The sequence below is a fragment of the Canis lupus genome, chromosome 21 (genome assembly GCF_011100685.1).
Source record: "Canis lupus familiaris isolate Mischka breed German Shepherd chromosome 21, alternate assembly UU_Cfam_GSD_1.0, whole genome shotgun sequence".
Taxonomy (NCBI): Eukaryota; Metazoa; Chordata; class Mammalia; order Carnivora; family Canidae; genus Canis; species Canis lupus.
In genome coordinates this window covers 48,074,603-48,102,477 of record NC_049242.1, presented here as the reverse complement: position 1 = coordinate 48,102,477, position 27,875 = coordinate 48,074,603, and the positions used below count along the sequence as shown (strand labels likewise).

Below are 27,875 nucleotides of genomic sequence, written 5' to 3'. Positions count from 1 at the left end.
TATATTTTGTGTGAATATAACAACTTAAGAAATTGACGTTTGTTGCCACATACACATACGCACCACCAGCCCACCAGCACCAACTCCCTGCCCCAATACACACACACTCTCTCCCTCTCTCTCTCAATCACACACACACACATACACACACTCTGCCATAGATTCCTGGAACTTCTACTCTGAGCTGGCTTAATGTTTCATCTCCTGTAAAAAGTACCACCTGAATGTTAACAATAGGTCATACGCCAAGTCTTATTTTGCCAGTGTGATCAATAGGTCCACACAGACCTGAAATCTTTATTTCTGTCATTCTGGTAAAGCACTAACTACACCAAAGTTTTCTAAGAATCTCATGATTTGCTGAGAAAATTCTATCAGAAGATAAAATGGGACTCCTGTGGGAATCTCACAAGAATTCTGTATTAAAAGTTGAATTCGAAGGTATATCAGTAAAGGCCATGAGAGATGAAATATAGGGGCTAGGAGGATTCTATGTTTGATCGTATTTATTAAATATTCCATCAAGGCTTAGAACGCAAAACTGCCACTTTCAAACATAGCACTTAGAATAAAATGAAAAAAGAAAACCTTTCAGAAATGGCAGTTTGAGGAAACCCTATAGAGAAGCCAATGCAATTTAATGGGAGGTCCACGGTCGACTGTAGAGTATATTAAAATGCACATCCGTCAGCTATTCTCCAGGACTACTATGTCTCTCAGAAGAGAGTCTAGAATCTGAATTTTTAAGACACACACATATGTTCCTAAATTTGAAAACTACTGATATAATGTAACTGCACATTGACAAAGAAACTGATAATCAGAGATGGTAAATGACCTGCTCAAAGTTGTAAAAGTAGTTCTTACCAATGCTAGGACTTGTCTCAAAACCCGAGAAAGACAAATACCATCTAATTTTACTCATACGTGGAATTTAAGAAACAAAACAAATGGAAATAGGGAACAAAAAGAGAAAGAGGCAAACCAAGAAACAGACTTGTAACTATAGAGAATAAATTGATGTGATTCCCAGGAGGGAGGTGGTGGTGGGGGGGTGGGTAAAATAGGTGATGGGCATTTAGGAGTGCACTTGTGATGAGCACGGGTGTTGCATGGAAGCGTTCAATCACTAAATTGTACGCTTGAAACTATTACATTGTGTGCTAACTGGAATTTAAGTAAAAACTTAAAACGACCTTCTGTGTCAGGATCATTTGGTCTCAATCATTAGCTCAGATGCATGGCATATGTACAGGGCAGCCACAACTCCCTTCATCATCTCGTAGGTTGGCCTATAAAGAATATATGCAGCCTTGGCCATTAATATCCTGAGATTCCATGTCTTCTCAATGGTTTTTTCATCATATTTGGTTATTAGGTTTTATCAGCAAATATAGCAATATCTAAAAGGCAAAGAGCTAAAGAAATGAAAACATATACATTTATCATTTCTTTATCAATAAGAAGACATACTTCCTTCCTATTTTCTTTAACAGAATCTTCAAGAAAATAATCCCAAGAACAGAATTGGTGACAAATTCAGAAAAATTTGGGGGAGTATAGTAACATCATCCAAATATGATAGAGGAGAATTCCATAAATGGATTATTTCCAGCATGAGAACTTTGTTGATAGCAGGTGATAACATATACAGCAAATAGCATTTTATATAATTAAATTATTTTTTTTTCACTTTGTCAGTTATTTTTTCCCATGGAAAGAGTAAAACTTATACAGTGTCTATGAGGGGAAGCAAAAACTAATATTTTTAAAATACCTGCTGTGAGGCAAATACTGTACATTAGGAACTGCCATATGATGGCTTTAGATCTCCCCCCACATGCACTAAGTGCTTATTTTTCAAATTAGCCACTGGCTATTAGCAAATCTACCAAGAATTAGCAATGTAATTTAAAAATCTAATTCTACTGTACAAGCCATGAAATTTTACGGTTTTCCTTTAAGTATCTCATCCTTTGGGATGTTTCTCTAAAATCACTGTTTCCCTGTGTAGCTTTCTCATCACAACACTGACAATAGTTATAGTATCATAATTTTGCTTTACATAGATGACTCTCCCTCCAACCCCTTCTAAATTGGAAGTGTCATAGGGAAAAGCAAAGCTAAAACAAAGTTTTAGTTGAGTAACAATAAGTGCTCCAGCTATTACTGCCACTAGCACTGCCAGATTTTCCCATATTAGTCTAGAAATTTTGCTTCCATTAATTCTAATCTTTGCAACATACTTACTCATGAATTATTTTTTTCCTTCCTTAAATGGAATCATATGTAGGGGAAGGGTTAGTCAGGAAGGGAAGCAGTTACTCCACAAATCAGACAGGGAATACATTTATCTTGGGAAACAGTAGTTTCCAAAGCATTTAGGCGCTACAACACTAACCTGGCCTCCCAAGACATGTAAGGCCAGGATTCCTGCATATAGAGTTTAGCAAAATGAAGCTCCAGCTCATCACATAGGGTCACCTGGACAAGGACTGATAAAGACTCTGGAAATTATTCAATGTAGCTTCTTGTTCCGATTCATGCATTCATCCTCCTATTCAAACATTTATATTACAGGGCACATATTATATGACAGTCGTTGTTTTAGTCCTATCATAGTAAAAGAATGAACAATAAAGACGAAACCCCTCCTTCACGTCGTTCATAAATGGAAAGGATTGTCAATACAGGCATGTAAATGTCAGGTATTTATTAAGTGTTCAGAAAAGAAACCAAAGGCAGGATCCGAGAACAGAGAATGATGGGCAGTACAGTTTTAGATGGGGCCATCACAAAAATTCAATCCGAAGAGGTAAAAGATGAGCAAAAATCAGAACGAAGGGGGGATGAAGTATGCAAACACCTGGGATAAGAGCATCCCTAGGCCAAATGCAAAGCAAGTGCAGGCGGTGAGTTCTAAAGTGCCTGAAGCGTTCAAGGAAGAGCAAAGAGGCCTCTGGGGCTTTAGAAGCAGGAGCAGAAGAATGAGAGAACAGAAGGTAGAGGCACAGCCGGGAGCCATTTAATGTAGGAGTCTGCAAATCCGAACTACAAAGGCATTTGCCTTTGATTCTAAGTGAAATTGGAGCCTCCGTAATTCTACTCCTGAAGGCAAGATAATACTATATGCACTATATGTGTTATACAGCATCAGGTTGTATATATGGTATATGTAGTGTGTATATATGCATAATATGTAGCATAACTAGATGTTAACTAACTAGATTTAAATAAAAATCTGAAACTAAGTACTGGAAATCAGTAGAAGGTCAAGTACAGTGATTTGGTTGTTTTGAAGGATTGTTCTGCTTCTATGTGACAAATGAGTCAGAGGAAATAAAGGTTGAAACTGGACAATTAAGATGCTGCAAGAGTAGTCCAGGTGAGAGAAAACAGACGTTGCCCTGATGTGCTACTGAGGCAGAAGGTGCAAGAAGACCCCATTCAGGCTGCATTTTGAAGTTAGAGCCAAAAAGATTTGCTCACGAACTGCCACGCTTCCTCCATGACTATGTATAAAAGTAACTCAACCTAATTGAGCCTCAATTTCTAGGATAAAACAGTCTTAGTGAAATAATAAATCTAGGCAACGATCACCAGTGACTGCTATTATTACGAAGAGAGGGAGAGAAAGCCACGTTTTCTGTGCTTCCTGATGGAAACGTGCAATGCCAATTATGAGATACTCTTGACAAAAACTGAATCTGAATCTAATCGTGTTTCTAAATCTAACTTTCGGATCATGCTTCTAAATCTTACTCAAAGTACACGGAGCCAAGGTACATGTTCACAGCAAGGGAATGTCACCAGCAAAATCTAGAATATTGGGTAAATCTGTAAGACAAAAAAACTTAAGGTGTCCATCAAATAAACTGCCAGAGACAAAATGAGAGCGTGAAGCCCCAATGCATTAAAAGAACTCTGAGGGGGGCACCTGGGCGGCTGTCAGTTAAGCATCTGCCTTCGACTCAGGTCATGATCTCAGGGTCCTGGCATGGAGCCCCGAGTCAGGTTCCTTGCTCTGTGGGGAGTCTGCTTCTCCTTCTCCCCATATCCTCATCCTCCCCCCTGCTCCTGCTCTCTCTCTCCCCCACACTCTGTCTCTCTCTGTCAAATAAATAAATAAAATCTTATTTAAAAAAAAAATCTAAGAAACATATCAGACAATTGCAATGTCTTTTTAGGTTCTGAGTTGAACAACTACCAAAATCAATTTATTTGACAATTCCTGAAATACAAACAAGGACTGAATATTAGAACCTTAAATATTAAGGATGCTATTTTAAAAATATTATAATAACATTTTGGTTTTAAAAATTTCTTAAAGTTTAGAGATACATGTTGAAATATTTATTAAATAAGACATGATATATGGCATTTAACAAAAATCAATCCAGTAGATGGTAGAATTGAATAAGGGTATGTGTTCGACCAGAAGCCCGTAATGTTGAAGCTGAGTATATTTACATAGGTATTCATTATATGATTCTGTGTACTTTTATATTATTTGGAATTTTCCATGATAAAAAATTATAAAACTGAAAAATTAAAATAATTGAGTGGAAATTTTAGAATGATTGTTACATAACTATTCTTATTATCCAAGTGCATTCTTTCAACCTTTTGGGGCAAAAATGTAAGCACAAATGATAAAAATATGTACAGTATTTGATGAGTCAATTCCCTTTTGATATATTTTACAAAGGAAATAATTCACAAATATCGCTAAATATATTTTTACATTATTGGTCTTTACCCAAAAATCCATTTCCTGTATCACTGTAATCAGGACCCAGATTTTGTCCAGGGATCCACCCACTTAAAAAAGGTGACTCTACCCAGGCCAGTGGTGGTAATACCATTTCTTGTAACTTTGATTTTTTTGTAAGTGAGCATGTGACCCCATTTATATCAGTGGAAAAGAAAAGGAAGTATGCTAATGAGAGCAGAGGGGAAACTTTCTCACTGTCAGAAGGAAATATAAGGAAGACTTTTTACAGTGGGATGTTGTGTGTGTGCGTAAGTGTAGGGGTTGCTGCAGCTGTCTTGTGATCATGAGGTGCACTAGGCTGAGAACACAACCGTGGAGATGGAAGGGCTGACAAAGGTGTATGTCCTGGATCTTTGCAGACAACACTGAGATAGTGATAGTAAATTGGTGCATTAAGCAATCCTAAAGGAGCCCTAATTTGGAATTGATGGTTATGTGAGAATATAAATGTTCCTCATTCCGTTTAAACTGTTTTGAATCCGGTTTTCTATTATTTTCAAATCAAAATTTATTTAGGGATAGCACAGGGTTAAAAGTAACAGACTATGGGAATCCCTGGGTGGCTCAGAAGTTTAGCGCCTGCCTTCGGCCCAGGGCATGATCCTGGAGTCCTGGGATCGAGTCCCACGTCGGGCTCCCTGCGTGGAGCCTGCTTCTCCCTCTTACCTGTGTCTCTGCCTCTCTCTCTGTCTCTATGTCTCTCATGAATAAATAAATAAAATAAAATCTTTAAAAAAAAGTAACAGACTAAAATGAGGAATTGAATGAGTAAGGAGCTGTGGGGGGCAATAAATTATGGTCTGCAAGTCAAATCTGACTTGCCACTTATTTTTGTGAATAAAGTTTATTGCTCTACAGCCATATCCACCTGTTTACATATTTCACCCTATAATGTCAGAATTGTGTGATTGCAACAGAGACCACATGGCCAGCAAAACCTAAAGTATTTACTACTGGGTTCTTCACAGAAAAAAAGTGTGCCAACACAGGGCACTGATAACCCACTTTCAGGCCTGGGAGATGACAGCCCTTGTTATGAACTTGTAAAATAGTTTCTTAATTGTTACCTATTCTTTAAGTGTGTAATATTAGGGAAAATAAAAAAAATAATCAGAATGCTTCCATATGAGGACTGGTTCCTGTTTTTTGTTTTGTTTTGTTTTGTTTTTTAGTATCCTCCAAGAAGAGACAAAGTTTAGATAAAGTTGACTCACACACACACACACAAAAAAAGGAATAAAACATAGATTTTCCAGGGAAGTGTTTTATGATGTACAATAAAAATGGATGTTTTAAATCTCATGGAGCTGGAAAACTTAATTTTCCATTTCACATCAAAGGTGGCAGGAAAAGAGCCAGGAAAGCAGAACATTGAGCAATAAAGTTCACAAACTATAAGAAAATGTGGCTGAAAGGAGGAAATCTCATGCTATACAAGATCATAAAATATCCGGCTGCTGCTATTAGTGCATGATATTGACAGGAAACAAATGGCCAGTAGCACACTAAATTACAATGACACCCTAATGCTAAAGAAACCTCAAATCTGTTTCACAGAAACCTCTATTTGTTCAGCTATTACGGTCATCTGTGTATTTCTGAATTTAGACCCCAGGAAGTGCATTACTAACCATATGTTTTCTCTAGAAAGGCTTTTTCCTAATCCTCCACCTAGAATAACAGGGGAGACTGTTGGAAGGTAGAACGAGGACAATAAACTGAGCAAAATTATTTTAGAGAACAGAATCACGGGCTGCCCCTTGGCTGGCTGACCTGAGAGCTCACTCTACTTCGTGACCAAGAATCCATACTTTGTTCACACTGATATGATTTATGTCAAGTCCAAGTCTCTATGGTATTTTTGATTTTCCAGTCTTCCTTTTGGGAATAGGCCTTCTTTTTTTTGGCAGGTATCCTGTTCCTTCTGCGCCCTCCTATAATGGGTATCTAGAGGTGGATGACTTAATTTCTAGCCAGAGAAACATATACCAACTTTCTAAAAAGAATAGCAACGCTCTCCAGAGATGCTGGACTTTTGGATGAAAGTAGTTCATGGAGGTAACTTGGCATTTTCTCTTTTTGCGCTGTGAGATAAAAACATTATTGAGAGGTGTGCACAGCAAAAAAGGGATTCACATTGGCGGCGAAGAGAAATGCCATGGGAAGGACTATTAATCACCTCTTGAAAAATACTTCCCATTTCCTCCTTACTAACAGGAACTCTACTCTTTAATTGTGCAAAATATGCATCCATATAGATGCGTGTTCATAAAGGAGTGTTTAATTCGTATTTACCAGGAATGCTTTGTCCACCAGTTATCTCTGATACCTAGAGTATTCTCTGACTGAAAACAAATATATGAAAAAAAGAAAAGGATAATACTAAAAAAAAAAAAAATTATGGAATAAAAAGCAACATGTCAAATGACAGATGTACCATGTTTATGTTTGAAACTGTAAAATATGCATATCTATATGGTCAAGGACCAGAAGGTGACATGCAAAACAAATGCGCTATAATTTGCTACAAGTGATTTTTATTTCAAAATGGTTTTCAATATTGTTTTATGTTATATTTTCCATAAACAAAAAGCAATAAATAAAATTTGGGAGCTGTTCAAGATGACTTCTTCCTTTCATCTGCTATGATTTTTTTCAGCCTCACGCGCATGGGAGCTGCCTTATGCCTGTGCTGGCACACATGATCAGTTGAGTGCTTCCTCGGCATTAAGATTTGATTATGAAAATGCCCAGCAATCCACTGAAAGCTCATAACCAGTAATAACAGAAACCACTTCTCCTAATGACCTTGCATATTAAGTTTCCTCCAATGCTTGGGTTAATGCCCCACATCAGGAGTACAAAGGCAAAACGATCTCTGCTTTGAGGAATCATGACGCGTAGGGACATAGGCCTCACTTAACACAATGGAGTTATTGTGGCAATAAAGATACGTATGAAGGAATCACGTCCTTAAGTCACTCGATCTATATGTGCTTGGCAGGAAAGTATGCATTTTAAAAAGTCTTTCCTAAACACTGTGTGTTTTAGCATGAGGTTAGCCTTTGCAGACTGCAAAATGAACAATGTAGGTCCAGAACCCAATATAATGTATTTCAAAATTGAGAAAGGCAGTTGATATCGGTAAGAGAAGAAACAGAAAGGAAGTGGGGCGGGGGGGAAGCCTTATGTGTATTTTATGGCTTTTGTGTATTTGATGGGAGCTAAGTGAAACCACTTACATGAAGGGGGGTATCGTTTTAGATAGGCGTTGCCGGTGGGTGTGCTGCCTCACTGGAAGCACCATCCTCCTGCATAGTCCTGTTTGGGAAGGCAAATGATGGAGAGGAGTAAGACCTAGAACCCTTAGGACTTGAGTGCAAAAGTGCTCGATGAAACTCACAGATGGAGACTGGTGGACAGAAGAACAGAGAATGTGGCTCCAGAGGGGAGCACGAAGGAAGTCTGGGCCCCATTTCATCTCCCGAGGGTTTGAGTGATTCCAGGTAACAGAATGTATTGGACCATTTGGGAGCTGGGGCAGGGTACAGACAACCTGCACTCTCAACTCTGTGACTTTGCCTGGAAAGTCTACCTCCCGTCTGTACCCCAAATCCTAGTTACATTACATCATTACATTGCCTGGAAAGTCTACCTCCCGTCTGAACCCCAAATCCTAGTTACCTTTCCAGCCTGAGTTCAAAAGTCATCACATTCATGAAACTGGTGCTGCCCACTTAGCTCACCTCAATTTCTAAATGGCACTTGGGTAATTTGTGTTCCTCTCCCTCATCTTTCCTTCCCAGGGCTGATGAATAGAACATCACCCCAGGGGACACAAGTCCCATGATAATCTACTTGAATAGCTCCCTTGAGTTTTGCGGGCCACATCCTGTGAGGCTCCACGAAGAGGCCCTTCCTCCACCGGCCAGTGAAAGCACTGCTGACATACGTCTCACTCATGCCTCCTACAGTCACTTTCACACAGTTAGTCCTAATAATCACCATCCGTGCTGCAGTATGCCACATGAGCCTGACAAAAATCAATTTAAAATTATAAAAAAAATCTCAGATTTACAAAAGAAACAGGGTATATAATACACGGTGAACATATATGTAGTAAAATGTTGTATTTGACAAATATTAACTTTTTGTTAAATTTGCTTTGGGTCATGCTTTTTAAGTCATAAAATATTGCCCATACGTATAAAATCTATGTTTTACTTCTTTGCAGCTTTTCCCACCATTCCTCCCCAAATGTAACACTAGATTCATAGAGGTCTTTTGAAAATTCATAGAGCCTTTTCCCCTTGATCATATGCTGGCTGAGACTTCGTTATTTCCTGCAAAAGCTCCCTGTAGAGTGCTTTAAAAATCAAGTATGTTATTTGGCTTTCCCCAAACTTAGTGTGCCCAGAACCTTGAATGGAGTGTGATTCTGGGTACACTCTTCTTTAATGGATCGTACATCGGAGCTGCCACTTGGCATTGCACCAGGATATTTTTAGAGTGCTCTTTTCCTAAATATTTATTGAGCCGTGCAGATCTTAATCACACGTCTCTTATGTAAGACAATACTGTTGTATGGCACCTTCTATTTTCAAGGGCTTTGTTCACCCATCGTCATAAACGACTGGGAAAAAGAGAACAGGTTTTATTCACCATTTTTGAGTTGAAAGAAACCATGGAATAGAGACTATGAAAGAGGCTGAAAGTCTCACAGCTCCTAAGGGACCAGAGAAAGAAAACATCTTACTTTTTTTCAACCATGTCTTCATCTTTTCTCAAAAGTTAAAACATAGGGGCATTCTTTCAAAGATGTGTTCTTTTTGTATTAGAGAACTTAAGCTCCATTTTTATGGGGAGGGGTGGGAAACTATCTTAGAGAAGTCTCTTTCAGTGTTTTGATTTTTTAAAAAAATTCCAGATTTTTTTTTTGTATAAAAGAAACAGGCTAAAAAAAAAAAAAGGCATTTAATGATAGCAGATACAAATTTCTAAATCCTACACTGTGATGCTAGATTTAATTCATCACATCTCTTAGGGGGGAAAAATTGTAACACCAGTTTTACCACCAAGGAAATTGAGATTCAAAGTAAGAACATATCTTAGTTAAGGTCACAGATATTCAAGACTGGAACCCCAAGACTGACAAATGCCCATATCCCTCTGTCTTTGATCTTCTTTGGTATTTTCATCTAAATGGTTAAACAATCTGAATTGTGCACAGATTGGAAACTTCCTCAGTCCGTGCGATGAGCTTGAGGCAGCATAATGCAAGTTTCCTTATACGTAAGTAACACGATGATGATAGGTGCACCTAAATGTCCTATGGACCGAGGAGAATGAGAAGCTTGAGCTTCATACCAGGCATCTTCTAGCCCCAGGGGAGGCCGAAAAGCCAACCAACTAAACAAACATACTAAAGTAATGCCCATCATTCATAGCTTTTAAACATAGTAAAGTAATGCAATGTAGGGTCATTGTGAGAAACAACTCAGATAATCCATTTTAAAGATAATCCATTTAGGCGCTCAGTCAAGTGTTCAATACATAGTGAAAAGGCAGTACACAGACATAGTGTACTATTATGTTATCGGTATTATTATGGAAATAAATTTGATGCTGCACCATCCGGAGTCCCTGTAGAAGGGCTAGAGGAAAACTATCCCCTTCACAACCATGTGCTGATGATACCTGCTCCAGAGCTGAGGACATCATGTCAGGTGTGGGAAGACATCCATGAAACAGGAGTCTGCTCTTGTACTTGAGAGATACACAGTCTAATGGTGGAAATGGACAGTTTCAGATGATTCCAGTGGAGTCTGGGAAGTGTTCTGGTACATGTATATAAGAGCTAAAGGAATTTGAAGATGGAAAAAGAATTCTCTACACATTTGAGGGAAGCATCACTATAAGGTGCCTGATACTGCACCTGATGCTGCCATTGTGGGACTATAAATAAATAACAGGCCTCTAAGCCTTAGGTTTCCCATTAGCAAAGAAAGGACAACAATATTCTTCTATATAGGGGTACCTGAGTGTCTGTCGCTTAGGTGTCTGTCTCTTGATTTCGGCTCTGGTCATGATCACAGGGCTATAAGATAGAGCCCTGGGGTGGGCTCTGCACTGGGCGTGGAGCCTGCTTAAGATTATCATTCTGTTCCTTCCCTCTCTTTTCTCTCCTCTTTATTGTGAGGCGTGTGCACGCACGCGCACACACACACATACATACACACTGGCTAAATTGAGATTATCCAAGTTTGCATATTTGGCCCCAAATTCCACAGGAGTTTTCCTATAATATGATGTTCCCAGGAGCCTTAGGAGATTCTAAAAAGGGCTCTGGAGAAGTAATATTTGCTGCATGCTAGCTTATTTATGGATTGCTAATCTATGAGATTGACAATTAAAGAGAATTGTGAAAGTCTAAGAAATTAATTTCAAGATTTTTTCAATCCAGCTTTTATTACTGAAGACATTAATCAGTACTGTTTTTAAGGAAAGATTAGGATTTTTGACTAATTTTGTATTTGGCCAAAGTATCATTGATTAACATTCTAACTCCATAAAGATTTTATGGATTTTCTGACTTCTAAACCTCTTTGTAATATACAAAATGTTTACCATTATAAATCAGTCTGAAAAATAACTCATTTCACAGAAACAAAGCTTTTAGGGAGTAGCATAATATGTAAAAATACATAATATATGATAAAATGTCTACAGAATGGACTTTATGGTTATTACCAACAAAAAAAGCAACTGTGAGTTAGAAGGCCTGATTTCTAGTCTCTGTTATGATCCAAACAAGCAGTATAACCTCCCTGAGTCCACTTACTCCATAATTATAATATCAAAACAAGATAATCTCAAAAATTCTCTGATTTTATGGCTTTTTTGATTCTTATTCAGCTAAGTTTTTTCAAGCCATGTATGAATAGATCTAGCAGTCACTGTAGAAGATATTTTATCACAAATGAGAAAATATTAGAATTTTACCCAAGTACTAAAAGCAATAGCCTGAGCAAGTGGTTTGGGAAAATAAACAAAAGTAGGTGACTTACAGAAGATCCTTATCAATGAAATAGTGAGATTTTGGGGGTTAAAAGTAACCTTTGGTACCCTCAAAGCTAAATAAGGCATCTTTATCAAGTTGGTCAAAACATTCCATTATTTAGAAAGGCCACTTAAATAAATGTCAGAATGCTTTTACAAATGAAGTGGATATTGTTAGATTAGTTTAAAAGTAAATTCATTATATTTTCAGGTCGAAAGGTTTTATCTAAATATAAAAATAACCCCTTATATTTCTACCAAAGCATTAAAAAAATTAGTAGTATATACTATAACCATTTATTTGTTTGAGATTTTAAAAAGATCTTTTTATGGCTATAGAAAGTCTTGAATTATATTATTTTGTGATCTGAAAAGAAAAAAATGGAGACTGATATATATAATATATATATATATCAATTATAATTATAATATATATATTAGCAAGAATTCACGCTTATGTTTGGTTTTTAATATCGAAAGCCTTCTGATCATTACGTCAACAAATGTCGACTGCTAGTGTGGCTATAGAAATTTAATTTCAATTAAGATGTATCCATTAAAACTGCTAAAAAAAAATGGAATCTAAACAAGGTCAAGGGTCCCCATCCTCTGTGGGGTGGAGCATGGGGCTCTTCACTGTATTATGCCAGATGACCTTTTACATTGAGTTCCTGGCCTCTCTCCTCTGCTTTCAGATATTGATTTCTTTTTCTTTCCCTCCACCTCTTCCTTCCCCATAGAGGGAATGCTGCTGAGGTTGAGTTTATAAGTCTTTTGAGAAGGAAATACAAGGGAAAGGATTCAACCTGCATTCAATCAGTGCTACAAGGCACATAGGACTGTGTTTGGTGCTGAAGGATGGTCAAGATGAAGACCATGTAGGATCTAAGTAGGAAAAGACAAGGATTCGCAAAACCATGGGGGGGGGAGGGGGCGGGGGGAATGTGATTCAGTGCCAGAAAGAGGTAGGAATGAAGAGCTCTGGAAGGATCTTAGAAGGGCACATGAACCCAGTTGCCCCATCATTCATAGCTTTTAAGAATTAGAAGGTACATTTGAAATCATGCAGTCCAAATCTTGCCAAGGACTTTTCTGCATCAACAGAGCTAGAATCTCTATCATTATTTCTTCACTTCAAATTTTTAAACATCTTGTTTCAGTCTTCAACTTCCAGACCTCTGGCCCTTCACTTCTATTCCCAAAAGCCCTATCCTGACGTCTATTACAAAGAAAACTAGAGTCTCCTTCTGAACATCCCCAATGATCTCCTAATTTCTAAACCTATTATCTCCTGGATGTCTTTTGTTGTTGTTACTTATTTACCAATGAGCACAGTTAATTTTACGTGTCAGGTTGACTGGATCAGAGGGTGCCCAGATATCCGGTTAAATATTATTCTGGATGTTTCTGTGAGCATGTTTCTGGAAGAGATTAGCACCTGAATCAGTAGACTGAATAAAGTGGATTGCCTTTGCCAATATGGGTGGGTATCATTCAATGTATTCAAGGCCTGAATAGGAAAAAAAAAAAAAAAAAGATGAAGGAAGGATTTTCTGGTTCTCTACCTGACTTTTTAGCAGGCATATCAATCTTCCCCTGTACTCTGCTCTTGGTTCTTAGGTATTCAAACTAGAACTGGAATCTATACCTTCCATCCCCTTCTTTGGCCCTCAAGCCTTTGACCTATACCACCTTTCCGGGTCTCCAGCTTTCATATGGCACATCATGGGACTTCTTAGCCTCTATAACTGCATCAGCCAATATATGCCCATACCTTTGCACTGTGTGGGTGGCAACTATAAGGAAAGCCAGTTAAATTACCTTTATACAAAATAAATGGAGAGGTCACTTTAGTTGGGCATAACTTTTTTAAGGTAACAAGATGAATTAAAAATAGTTAACTCATTAATAAGAGGATTCCCTAGTTAATACACCTAGAAATTCTGAATTTCTGAATTTGAGGGACTGATTATCCAACTCTTGGTAACCAACTGTGATACAAAATTGAAGAAAATGCAAAAATAAAATCAAACGTGCCAAGTGCATGAAGTATTAAAATATATAGCTTATTGTTTCTTGTTGTTGTTCTGAAGAATCCTGACTAATACAGCATAAGACAGCAATGTAATATGTGTCTTCTTTAGGTGAAATTTCTCTCCTCTGATTTAAATGACACTAACATTTCTATTATTTATGTGTCTTAATTTTGTTTTTGATTTTATATTTTCCAACTCCTCTTCATTTTTCTCTTCTACATATTGAATATTTCTAAAATTTATCATTTAATCTTCTACTTTCTTGCCTCTATCATTGGTTCTTAAACTGCCGTATGTGCAAAAACAATTGCCTACGGGTGTGTATATTGTGTGTGTGTGAGTGTGTGTTAGGGACAGGGCAGAAGGCAGTTAATAAGAATATTCCCAGTACTCACTTCTCAAAATTCTGATTTAGAATTGTAAGATGGAAGTCTGAACTTTTTATCAACCCCAACAATAAATGTAGAGGGTCTATTACCTCTACATGGCCAAAGAATCGCTTTCCAAACCTACCATTTTCCTTCTGTCTAGTTTCACCTCTGAAACCATCAAAGGGAAACTTTCCATTCTTTGAAACGAACATAGTCGTATCACAAAGAAAGTTTTTTCTCTTCAGTTGAACATTATCTTACACATAATGAACGTTTTTCTTGCTTCACATCACACCGTGTGAAGTTCACAGGTGAGCAAATGTAATGCTGTACTACATGGATGAGGACACAGAGCTCTATGCGATCAAGCCTTAGAACTACAGGCCTCACAGCTAGTGCATTATGAACACCCGGTCAGAGCCCAGCTCAATGTGACCTTTTTCGAGCACTTTCATGTGCTTAACTATGTTTTAAGTGTTATAATTTTCTTGACTAAAAAGCACAGGTTCTTACAAAGTCCATTCAGAGGCATTTGGCTTATAATTACAAAGGCTGATAAATAATTCAGAAGCAGGGAAAAAAAAAAGGGTGACTGGGTATATGCATGGATCTTTCCATCCAGAAGCTTCCCTAAATTCAAAGTCTTAAAAATGAGAAGAGGAGACTCGCAGCAAAAAAAAAAATAATAAAAATTAAAAAAAAATAAATAAAGATTAGCAGAAACTGCTAAATTTGACCCCTATTGACTACCAAACAATTTAGAATTTTATTAAATAGTCAACAAAGCTCCTAGAGCTCTCTGTGGACAACATGTCCACTCTCACGCCACAGTTTACAAAGTCAGATTAGCCTCCACAACAGAAAACCTGAAACAGTGATCCTTAATAGCACTAAAAAGAAAGAGGGAAGAAAGAAGGAAGGGAGGCAGGGAGGATAGAAGTGCATTCTCGGAAATACAGGTTCCAACAAGCTAGTTATATATTATTAGCAATTGGTACAGATGTGACAATTTGCAGCAGGAACTAGGGTAGAAGTTAATTTTAACAAAGTCACAAATCGTTTAGTCCACAAGGTATTACCAAAGGAGGTGAATGATGAGGCACTGGAAAATTTGGCTAACAGGAATTGTCAAATATCATACCAAGAATATTAGAATATTCTATATGTTCTCTTTCTCTCTATATGTATAGAATGGTGGTTGCTAGAGATTAGCCCATGCATTGGCCAAAGATACAGTGGAATTTATACAGTGAGGAATGAGAGGGAAGGGATGACTTGAGAGACACTGCAGAGAGAAAGACAGGAGGAGATAGAGAGGGATAGGGAATGACCAGAGTTTGAGAGTAATGGGGAGACTAGGTGATTGAGTCAAGACAGCATCAAAATTAAGATAAAGCTTTAAAGTTCAACAAACACTGGGAATCTTGCTGGGTGTCACCATTTATTAGCCTTGTGTTACTGGACAAATCGCTTAGATTCTGGAGTTACTATTTTATGTGTAAAAGCACAGCCATGGACAACCTATTGACTTGTTACAAAGATTACACATAATAAGATACGTGAAACATTCAGGACCATGTCTTGTACTTGCACCTCAATTATTTAAAAGAAATTGAAAAGAGGTGCACCAAAGTGTGAGGAGAAGAGTTCTTCAGGAACATAGCACAGGGAGAAACGTTGAGAAATGATTCAAGGTAACAATCATATTTATGCAAGATGAGGAGACAAGGCAGGAAGGAAGGATGGGGAAGCGGGGGGAGGTGGAGGGAAGGAGGAAGGGAGTCAGATTATGAGAAAGAGCAGGTCACAGAGGCTGAAGAAGGTGAGAGATCAAGGAAGAGGGGTGGTCAGGCAGTCCGGAATCATGCTTTTCCTACCACATTTCAAAATAAACCCCAGGTGATTTAAAAAGGCAAATATTGATAAAATACAACCCTCAGAAAAAACACAGGTGAATAGAGAAAATGATATGTACTAGCTCTGTGAAGAATTATATTCAACTCTGAACCAGAAGCCAAAAAATTACAAAGGAAAATTATCTACATGTATATAAAATTATATATATATATACAAACTAAATATACATTTATTTGTAACAAAACAAATCTAAAAGATATTAATATTAAAAGTTATGGAAAATTTCAATTTTTATTAATTATCTTATTTATCAGCATAAGGTATTCACTGTTAATAAAATGCCAATGATCAAATATGGTAAATTTGGGTAATTAATAAAACATTAATTCAAATAATTCACTTAGTAGCAGTTTTGTTTATTAGTCTCCATGAATAACATCAAGACATTAGTAAATAAAAATGAAAAGTAATTGGATAGATAGTTCAAACAGGAGAAAATGCATACAGCTTAAAAATAATTGTAAGTATTATTCACCAAAATCATATAAATTAAAATGATACTGGGGACTCTGATAATCATAAAAATCAGACACACAAACACTAAAACTCAGGTCTGACGAGGTAGCTGAGAAACTGTTAAAATTATATACTACTTCTAGCTGCAAAAACTGGTATAATCACTATGGAAATAATACAGCAAGATATAGTAAAAGCATAATGATGTTTATCTGTATAGATGATTCCAGTCCCAGGAATTGATCCTAATGAAATAACTAAAGGAAGAAAGCAGTAAAGAAAATAAGTTTCAAGTATTTTCAGTGTTCTTCTGAGGCAAATTTTCACGATTCATAAAAGCTAGATATGGATACTGGATTCCTTCATTTCACCTGTGTAGTTTTAGAATTCACAAAGCATTTTTATATGCTTAAAATTGCATAATCATCCATTTGGATGAGTATTGTTATTCCCATGTAAGTATGAGCGAATGCCATTATCCAATGTTATTTAGCTAATGAGTAACGCACCAGGCTTGAGCCAAGGCCCAAATAATCATATCATTTCCAAGTTTAAGGAATGATTATAAGTCACATAATCTTTTCAATTTCTTCAGTTGCCCTCTCGCTCACTTTTTCTGTCAATCTCTAACAACATTATGCCAATTCCTCCAAAATTCAAGATAAAGGAGGTTTTGCAGCAGGCTTTGGGGTCTCCATCTTTTCTCATCAGTGCTTCTTTTACCTCATGGTAATTACCTCCTCGATGTGTCTCAACTCTCTGTGTCTAATCTCTCCCACCTATAATTCATGCTGTATACGACACTGTACCAAAACAACCCTTTTTGGAATTACTGAGACCTTAACATCCATCCAATATAAAAGAAGTGCTTGAGGTCCAATCTGAGTCCATATTTCTGTAGAGCTTCGCTGAAAGAAGCTTGACGGACAGTCCTGGTGATATTCCAGGATTCGGTACACTATTCTCTGCCAACCACAAAATTATATACTAGGGTTTCTAACACTCTGAAGACACCTATAAAAGACAAAACCATCTTAAAGTAGGCAACAGTGAGTAGTGTATAATGGATTGCCCTCTTTTCTTCCTTTTTAGCTCTTATATCTGCTTTCAAGTGTTACTTCCCAATTCAGACTATCACACACATAACTGAACCTCCCAAGACAGTTCAGTACATAGTTCTTGAGTTAGGCAGCAGAGGTGTACAGTGCCTTTTAATTATAATATTTCAAAAATACATTAAGTTTATTATAAACCTCTTTTAAATTCTAGAATTTTGCAGAGTACATACAAAATTAGAATTTCAATATTCCTCAGAGTCTTTTATTCAAGAAGAAAACAATACCTTTTCAGTATGCATAATGAGAAGACAAAGCGCTATAAAATATAGCTTGAGATATTCAACTTTTCGACAAAATTAGCAAACATGTGGTACCTAATACATATTCATAATTGTAAAGTAAGACTTTTCATAGGAATCAGAAAATTCTTTTCAAATGTTAATCAAAGTTTTTAAGATCTATAAAGAATATGGTATTTATAGCTATCAATTTGCAAAGAGTGCACCCATTTGGGGACGCCAGGGTGGCTCAGCAGTTGAGTGCCTACCTTCGGCCCGTGGGTGATCCCAGGGTCCTGGGATCGAGTCCCCATTGGTCTCCCGGCATGGAGCCTGCTTCTCCCTCTGCCTGTGTCTCTGCCTCTCTCTCTGGGTCTCTCGTGAATAAATAAATAAATAAATACAATCTTAAAAAAAAAAAAAAAGAGTACACCCATCTGCAAATGAGCAGGTCTGCTTGGCTTATAAGGATGGAAAAATATAATAAAAACCATACTGTGACAATTATGTATAGACTCTGGAGCCCTTCCTTCCTTCCTTCCTTCCTTCCTTCCTTCCTATTATATCATTCACCTTTGAAATTCACAAAATCCTTATGAGACAGGTACTTCTAAGAATCATATTTGTGAGGAAACTAAGGCACTAGAGTTTAAGTTAGCCCAAGAACAGGAGAAATCGTAGAGCTAGGATTTAAACCCAGGCAGTCTCCAGTTCCATCCATGTCGAAGCAAATGGTGGGTATTTGTCATTTCTAATGGCTGAGGAATATTCCATTGTATACATAAACTATTATGCTGAGTGAAATAAGTTAATCGGAGAAGGACAAACATTATACGTTCTCATTCATTTGGGGAATATAAATAATAGTGAAAGGGAAAAGAGGGGAAGGGAGAAGAAATGGGTAGGAAATATCAGAAAGGGAGACAGAACATGAAGACTCCTAACTTTGGGAAATGAACTAGGGGTGGTGGAAGAGGAGGGGGGGGTGACTGGGTGGCAGGCACTGAGGGGGGCCCTTGACGAGATGAGCACTGGGTGTTATTCTGTATGTTGGCAAATTGAACACCGATAAAAAATAAATTTATAAAATATATATATATATATATAAAATAAAATAAACCCAGGCAGTCTCAACACATGTTCTTACTCAGTGCTGTGCCATTTTGTTTCTATACTTTTTTTTCCTAATAAAGAGAGGAAAAAAAATCGTATCTGGAGTAGCTGCTTATATCTGACACTGACTTGATCTTATTTCTATGGAGATAGAAAAAAATAAAAACATTCTGGTTTATAAATTAACATATCAAACAAAGTTGTCCTAAGGATTCATTGTCTAGGAAGAAATTTAGCGGGGGGGTGTGCTTATTTCTAAGCCCTGAATTATACCTTCTGAAGACTGGAACACTTCTAGGTTTGCCTTGAAAGTTTTGGCTTCTATCAAGTATAAAATGTTGCACCAATATTTTCTTCAAGTGCTAACAGGGTACAGAATGTGCAACACTACTCTATTTGAGTAAAGTCTACACGCAGAATCTTATTAGAAAAATTTAAGGAAGGAGGCTATCTAGAAAGGTGTGTGTAGTGGGGGCATGAGTTTGTGTGTATGTGCACATGTGCGTACACATTTATTTAGTAATTTATTAATGTTTACATAATACATCTTTGTGTAGATGCTGGGGGTCATTAGCAGTGCCTTCAAGAGGCTCCAGCACCAGAAAACCAAAAAGTTGGCCCTAATGGGACCACTTATAAGGTTTGATGTTAGGCAACTCATTTAGCTTTCTCGGTCTGTTTCCTCATCCATAAAATGAGAAAAAAGTTATGGCCTAGTCATACATATATTATGAAGCTTAAATGGGATTTTACATGCCATGTACCTGGGACGCTGCTTGTCATATTTAAATGCTTAGCTACTAAATTGTACCTACTATTCGATATATTAAAGGCTATTGAGAAGAGATTTCAAATAGGCCTTCATTAAGTCATATGTAGTTCAGTACATTTTGACTGTTTTGGGTGAACTCTATGCTAAAGTTAAGACAAAAGGCATATACAACATCGGTGTTCCCTATAAGAGATTTATAGTCACTTTAGGAAGAGTAATAAAATCCCATACATAAACCTTCCTCTTTCTGCATAATAAAAGATGACATTTTGAAGGGTTCTGTTACAGTATTAATGTGATTCTGGCTAAAACGTATTTTAATATATTTCTAGATTGTAGGAAGTAATAAAACTTTCTAAGAGTCAAAAAAAAAAATAGCAAAAACAAAACAAAACAAAACAAACCCCCACAAAACCAAACCAAACAGCTAAGCAAAGAAGTAACCATGATCCCAAGTCAGTACAGGGATAGTGAGCGGTGAGAAGGTGAAAGCCTGTGTTATCCAGGAGAGATCTTTGGGCATTTCAGAGCGAGGAGCTGAAATTACAATTTCCACAATTAAGCGTGGGCAGGGCAGTTGAAGCAGGGGAAAGTGGTTCTAGGCACTGGACCCCTGGGTCCCAGCAAAAGAAAATAGATGCATCCCTGGCTGAAGCCCTGATGGCACGCCGACAAATTAAGATCCTCACAGATAGAAGGCACAGCAAAGATCCCCCTCTACTAATAAACCTCTACTAATGAAAATCAGGACAAGAAAAAGCAGGTGCAGATCCTTAAGGATTTCACCGGAATAACATAAAGAACATGAAGAAACTAAGAACAACATATTTAAAAGTAAAATATAGAATAAAAAAGATGAACAAGCAAGGAATATTCATAAAAATTTCGATTTAAGAAATTCAGGAAGAGATTTTAGAAATAAAAAATACAATTACTCAGGAAATCAGCCTCGATACGCTACTCCTGTACAATCCACAGATCTGATTAACATTTTACTAATTACTTCAACAATGTCTCTTCCGCCTTTTGGGCCAGGAGAGTATCCAGGAATACAGATTTAGTTGTCTTGCTGATACCTTCCAATCTGGAATATTTCTCAAATCTTTTTGAGTTTTAAAGATTATAGCTTATATAATATTTAAATTATTATATAATTTATAGATTTATATAGATTTATATATTTATATAATTTAAAGATTATAGCTTTATATTCGATTTTAAATATTAGGGTCCTTATTTTTTTTGTCCTTTTTTTTTTTAAAGATTTTACTTATATTCTATAATATGAACCTCAATCTGAATCTGCCTGGTGTTTTCTTGTAAGAAATTCCTAGCAAAAACACCTCAAAAAAGGCATTCTTCTCAGTGCCGCTGAATCCCTGGGCTCAGGACATCAACTCTCTGTACCACTGTGATGACAGTGTAGATCACCTGATCGTGTTGGCATCCGCCAGGTTTCTTCACACAATCAGGCCACCATCCTTCCTTTCTAGTTGAGTAGTACTTTGTGAAAAGATAATGTCCAAGAGTGACAAATTACATTCTTCCTCAAACTTCCTCCCACCAGACTTAGCTTCTATCAAAAATTCCACCTGAATTGCCAGCAATTTGATGATTTGCTAAAAGGTGAACTTCTGTCTCCATCATCCCTTCTGGATTCAGAATTTTGCATTATAATATAAGATAGAGCCTGGTCTTGTCCCCAATTTACGTATTTACTTAGTCATACTTCTATAAATCTCGAGTCCCAGATTCCTATTTTATTCAATAGGTTACATACATTATTATGATTACTTGTTACAATGCTACAATTATCCCAGATCTGGACTGTGCCACTTTTACATCTTCTCATATTCTTTGAGTACACTTTCTAGCACAGTAAAAATCCAGGTTTATTATGTGTTTTTCTCTGCCCTCGTCTCATCATTTCTAAAAGAGCCTTGGTTCCTTTCCTGGAGATGGTATTTAAAACCAAGAACTGGGCACCTGTGCTTGTTATCACTGGGCACCCTTGCTTCCAGAAACTACACACATACACACAAACATACACACGTACACATAAGTACATATATATGTCATAAATTAAATATTCTTTTCATTACTTTCCACGTATCACATGTTACATACTTTTAAGTTAAAAATAACACTATCACCTATGGAACATTTTGAAGAATAAATAGGATGTAGACACTTAAAAAAAAAAAGAGGAAACTTAAATGCATTAAACAATCTGAAAGGGAAAAAAAAAATTAGATACTCAGGCATCCGAGAGGGAGGGGGATATTGGAGGCCAGGCAGGGAAGAACGGGATTACATATGCACAAACTCTGACACGTTTATAGTGATGTTTCCAGTTCTCCATGAGAGTCAGACTAAGACTGCCTTCCCAAAGGTGTCTACACCCCAATCCCTGAAGCCTGTGACTAACTTAAAGCTGGTGAGAGAAGAGGGATAACCTGGGTTGGCCAGGTGAGCCTGGTGTAATCCCCCAGGGCCCTTCTGAGCACGTGAGAGGTGCGGGAGTGAGATGAAGACATGTGACGGTGGAAGCAGAGGGCAGGGGACCAATGAGAGATCTGAAGGTGCTTCCCCGCTGGCTGGTTCCAATGACCAAGGAACCCCAAGCCTAAGCAATCCAGGTTGCCTGTAGAAGCTAGAAGAGCCAAGAAAACAAACTCTCCCCTAGCACCTTGAAAAGGAATCAGGACTCCTATAATACCTTATGTTTAACCCAAACTTCTGACTCCTGGAGCTTGGAGGGTATAACGCTGAGTTGTTTTAGGCCTATGAAAGTACTGCACCTGCCAGGGGAGCCTCAGAGTTCTTTTCAGCTTTCCTCTTTTCTGTTTCTAAACATTTTCTCCAACCGTGAGGCACGTGGATCCCCGATATCCTCATTGTATTTACTTCTTTGGTTCAGTCTTTTAATTTTTGTCAGTTAATTCATTTATGCGTCACATCTTAAATGTTCTTTTCATCTAAATCCTGTGTAACGAAAGTCACGTCATTTTAAATTACAAGTATCGGTACTACGTAAGAGAAGTTTTGTAGAGTAAATAGGAGTTCGGCAGATATAAAAGAAGACACTAAATTCACTAAACGGGTCGAGAAAAGGTATTATATACTGGGGCCTAACTACATGTGGGTAGGGAGACCAGAGGGAGAAGAACATGATTAAACAAGACAGAATGATGAGAGAACAACTTCAGGCAAGGTGCAATCATCAGGGGCAACGTTCACAGAAGGAGCGAAAGGTCAAGTCAAAGAAGTTCAGAGAACAAAGCCCATCGTGTTTACCCGGTGATGCTTCTGGAAAGTTCTTAGAAAGGCTGGAGTGTAAGGAGCAAGAACAGAAACACAAAGGCCAATGAGGAATCCGATTAACCACAAGAACTGAAACCGAGCTGGCATATTTTGGAGGTAGAAGGGGTGTGGGGGGGGTAAGGGATACACGGGTTTCAAGAGAACAATGAGGGGAAAATCCAAGAAAACAGGGAAAATCATGCCTGGGTTTCTGGATGCCTTGGAGGGTTCTCCTTAAAAGATCTTCAGCTGACCCTGCTGACGCTTACCCACGTAGCCCATCGGGGGGCCCTGGCAGTCACGGAGGAGCTGTCCTGGATCGAGGAGCCACAGGCCTGCCTCCCCCTGGTTTCTCCAGGCACTCCCAGCTCTCAGCTCCCTCCTGTCCACAGCTAGCTCCCAGCTGCCCACCTGCCCTCCCAGATTCCAGAATTGCCAGGGCATCAGCTGCCAAGTGTCACTGTGTGTAAAGCACTGAGGACAACGCCTGGCACTGAGTACGTGGGATGTAAGGGTCAGCCCCTGCCATTATTCTACTGCATTTTGTTACTTCGAATCCTTTACTTGCACATCCTTGCCAATTTTGATGGGATTAGAAATAAGCAGATATTAGTCAATGTACGTATTTAATAAGGAGTCTGAGTAACTCTGTCTCCCTCCTAGCTCAGCCTGAATTTTTGCCACTTGCATTAGGTTTTTTTTTTTTTTTCCTCCAGTGTGGTTCTTTAAGGGCAACCTAAAATAATCGTGTTAAAAAACTGTTCAATATGTTAGATATCATGATTTCATAGTCATTTAGGCGAGGGGTAACCCCTTGCATAAACTGCTGCAATTTCCTCAAAGAATCCACTGTGCTAACCTGAGTTTACCTGTCAGGAGCACTCTAACACGGGATGATAGACGGTCTGCTCTATCACCCATGCTAGAAATAAGTCAGGATTCTCACAGCCAAACATGACACAATATGCAGTTTTAATGACCCACTTTTTTGGTTGAAATGTCTCAAAGCATTTCTTGTGGAATTCTTTCACAGTGCGTCAGCACACATAGATGGAGAACAGGTTTGTTTTTAAAGCCTGTTTGGCCAGAGCTGGGTGAGACTCATGTGTCAGCCTTCAATGTGTTAACTTTTATTAATATTCACCTCACTTCAGAAGTGATTACGGGACAGTAAATCCTGAGTAATAAATTCCTACCTCACTTGGTCATTAACCTCCTTTTTTTTTTTTTTTTTTTTATTTTCTTAAACTTAATAGAATTCCTAGGATCACACTTTGGAAAATGTGGATGTAGGTCAAACCTCGTCCAAAAGTGCTGCAGTCTGCGAGTACATTTTTAAAAATTTAACACTAAAGGTCACGGTGATAATGACACTTATGAATAATATGAATAATATCTCAAGTCAGATATATGTTCACTTGGAGTCCAGGACATAGAAGATTAGGACTCATGTGATTTCCCCGTAAGGATTCACCATTTCAAGAAAACTGTTAGGAATAAGGAATAGGCAAGAGGCCCATCTTCACCCTCTCAAACAGTGCCAGTGTTCTCATAATCAGGGAGGGTAGGCTGCAGCTCGAGTGAGCAATGCCATTTCTGCATAACGTCGAAGATGCTCGAAGAGGCAGAAACTAGGGTTTATGAGGTTAGAGTCGTACCTGCTGTAAGCTTGCTGCTAGAGAGGAGTGCGCTTTGAAAGAATATTTATGTAATTTCCGAGATATGATGACTAATTCTACAGTGAAAAGCATTCGGGGAACAGCCAACCTGCTTCTAGAACTGCTTTTCCTGAGGTACCCACCTTTAAGAAATAACGCCATCTTCATCAAATTTTCTAAAGGTAGGAGTTCATACTTATTTTTATCTGAGAGATTATCAGAGTGGGTAGATGAGGGAGATGAGTACAGGAGCCAAGGCTGAGGTATTAGAGGATGCTCTTGCCAATTAATTTCTAATCTCCGAAAATCCTAGCAAACTGGAGACTAAGGGTGTCGAGGTGGCTACCAGGGATGACGAGGGTGTTGCTTGCTCAGGACAAGAATGAAAACATAAGGTAAGAGATGCTGGAAGGGTATCATCAGATATTTAATGTAGACTTTAATGTAGTTCATCTTATCTGTGATGTGGCTACTTTCCCCCATGTCTTTCTTTTTTCCCTCCCCTGTCTTTTTAATCTTTAACACACCTCTTATTAACGGGATAGAGGCCGGATCTGTTTGGGGGACCATGACTAGAAGTGCGACTTTATAAAGGGTGGCATGAGGAGTGAGTGGAGGCCAACCTCAGGAGGCTCAGGGATCTGCTACAATGATCTCACTGTACCTATAATGACGTCTTACCATTTGGTAATCAAAGACGTGCTCTTTAGCATGCAGGGTGGCGTTTGAATCCAATTACCTCAAAGTCAAGTGGCCTCTATAAAGTCTTTCTTCTAGGCTGTATTCTCTCTGCCCTCCTTAATGTGATGCTACTCTTTGCATTTTAGGTACATGACTGCACATATCTGAGAATGCATCCTTTTTTTATTCCACTGCAAACTTCATTTTCCCCTTACCCGAACCAAGTAAAATAAATTAAAAATAAATTTTGACATCTGACTACAGACATGAGGTTTTGTTCATTGTCTTGGAGCTAACAACCCTCCTGGCTGAAAATACTCAATATTTCTGCTAGCTTGTGGCCTCTGATGGTAACTCTGCTGAATACTGCTGCTGAATTTTTCTCTCATTGTTTTATGAACATCTGTCTTGTCTCCTCGTTCACTATTCAAAAACTAAACCATAGACAACTTGAACATAAAGCATGTCTTATTCTGTACCCTCAAGATGTTTATCACAACACTTGTGCCCACAGAGGATGGGGGAGAAATACTAAATTTCCTCTAGTTTTGTTACTTGAAGTGTTGTAGCCAGCAATAACCCACTCACTCATTCATATTTTTAACATGAATTTTTCTACCAAATAACTTATTAATAACTTATATACAGATAAATTTCTGGGTATGTGTTTAACTATATTATATATGAGTAAAAGGAGTTCTTTATACTTTTATGGAATAGAAATTTATCATTTTTATTACCCAAATCTTCACACAATATTTAATTTCAAAACCCAATCTGAATAAATTATATAATTAAGATGGGGGAAATGATTATCGCCTCTTCTGTTTCTATCAAAATTTCATTTGTTCCTTCCTAAAGACCAAGTTTCTTGATATGTAAGGTATCAATTACAAAGATTGATTCCAGAAACAGACTAAAGCATTAAAGGCAACTAGGTCAATAGTGACCTGTATATCCTGCAAGCGTGGGTCCTTCCATTTGTGATACCCCTTACGCAGGACTGAGAAGAATCCTGCTTTGCCACTGCCATAGCAAATCATGAAGGTTTAATGTATTTCAACTTCTAAATGTGATGTTTATCACATCAAATAAGAGTTGATGCTTTCGATGGTTTCTTTGCCACTCAAATGCAAATAGAAATGAGAAAGAGGAACTGTTTGAAGGGGCCCCTCCTTCCCACAAAAAAGGAACTACTGGTTCCAGAAACAGAAGAGCCTAAAAGGAATACGAGTCTTTAGACCTTCTACAATATAACCTCATTCAAAGCTACTTCCACTTACCCAGGTCTGTAAGATGTGGTAAACAAAGTCGCCGTGACACAGCTGTCGATTTGGAAGCGAATAAGATTTCAAAACCAAGTAAAATTGACACCATTCATACATCTTACTCTGCTGGTGTAGGAGTGGAAGTCTGTTATTTGCATAAATGCCTGTTTGTTCTTAAAACTTCTTGAATCCTTGTGACACTGTGAGCCAGATGTCATTACTGTTTCAGGTTACGTGTTTGGTTAATCGGAATACATACATAACTTGACCAAAATCACAAAAATAGTTAATAGCAGAACTTAGTTTTGTACTCGAACAATTTGGTCCTAGAATCCAAATTCTTTCTCAATATACTCTACATCCACCAACGATGAATAGAAGTGACCTTAACAAACCCTTACACTCAAGTGTCTTTGTCTATACACATCTATACAAATGTAAATGTATGCATACATTTGTATGTATAAAATCTTTAGATTTTAAAAAATAACTGGAAGGAAATAAACCAGTAGGATGAAAGTTACGGTTTCTAGGTAGTAGGTTATGATTTGTTATCCTTCACATTTTTACATTTTCCAAACACTCAATAATCATGTACTATTCTTATTTCCATAAAACAACATATTCAAAAACAAAATTTTTACAAAATGTTTGTAACTGCACAATCTATCCAAAATTTTGACCCTTACTCTGCCACCTTATGGAGACTTTCCCTGCTTTAATTTTTACGTCTTTGGCACCAGTCATATTTGTTTCATATACTAGGTGTTTTCCTTACTTACGCTGTCTCTTTCTACCAGTAGAATGCTAACTCCCTAAGAATCAGAATTTTTATCTGTTTTGCTTACTTCTGGACTTATAACAGTGCCTGATGCATTGTAAAATCAATCGGAATTCAATTAAAAATATTAATATAGTATAGAAGCACTGTTCCTTGAAGATTCATATTTGAATTATAAGGAATTTCCATCTACTGACAACCCTTTATAAATGTGTGGTAATTTATTTTATTAAAAAAAAAAGAACAATGAAAACCAATTTATTCAGGTCTGACTTTTATCACAAAGAAGACAAAAGGCCAGTAATCCATTTCAGTCACTCCTGATACTTATCCTTTTCTAAATAGGGCAA

At 37.7% G+C, this 27,875-nt stretch overlaps 1 protein-coding gene and 1 long non-coding RNA gene across 6 annotated transcripts in view; one reads left to right on the top strand and one right to left on the bottom strand.

The window, feature by feature from the left end:
* ANO3 (anoctamin 3) overlaps window positions 1-27,875 on the bottom strand; it is a 372,891-nt gene that overhangs the window by 190,691 nt on the left and 154,325 nt on the right. The window lies entirely within an intron of this gene.
* LOC119865034 lies at window positions 24,702-25,742 on the top strand. Its single transcript, XR_005375860.1, has 3 exons — window positions 24,702-24,977; window positions 25,109-25,190; window positions 25,623-25,742. It is a non-coding gene; the product is annotated as an uncharacterized LOC119865034 (long non-coding RNA).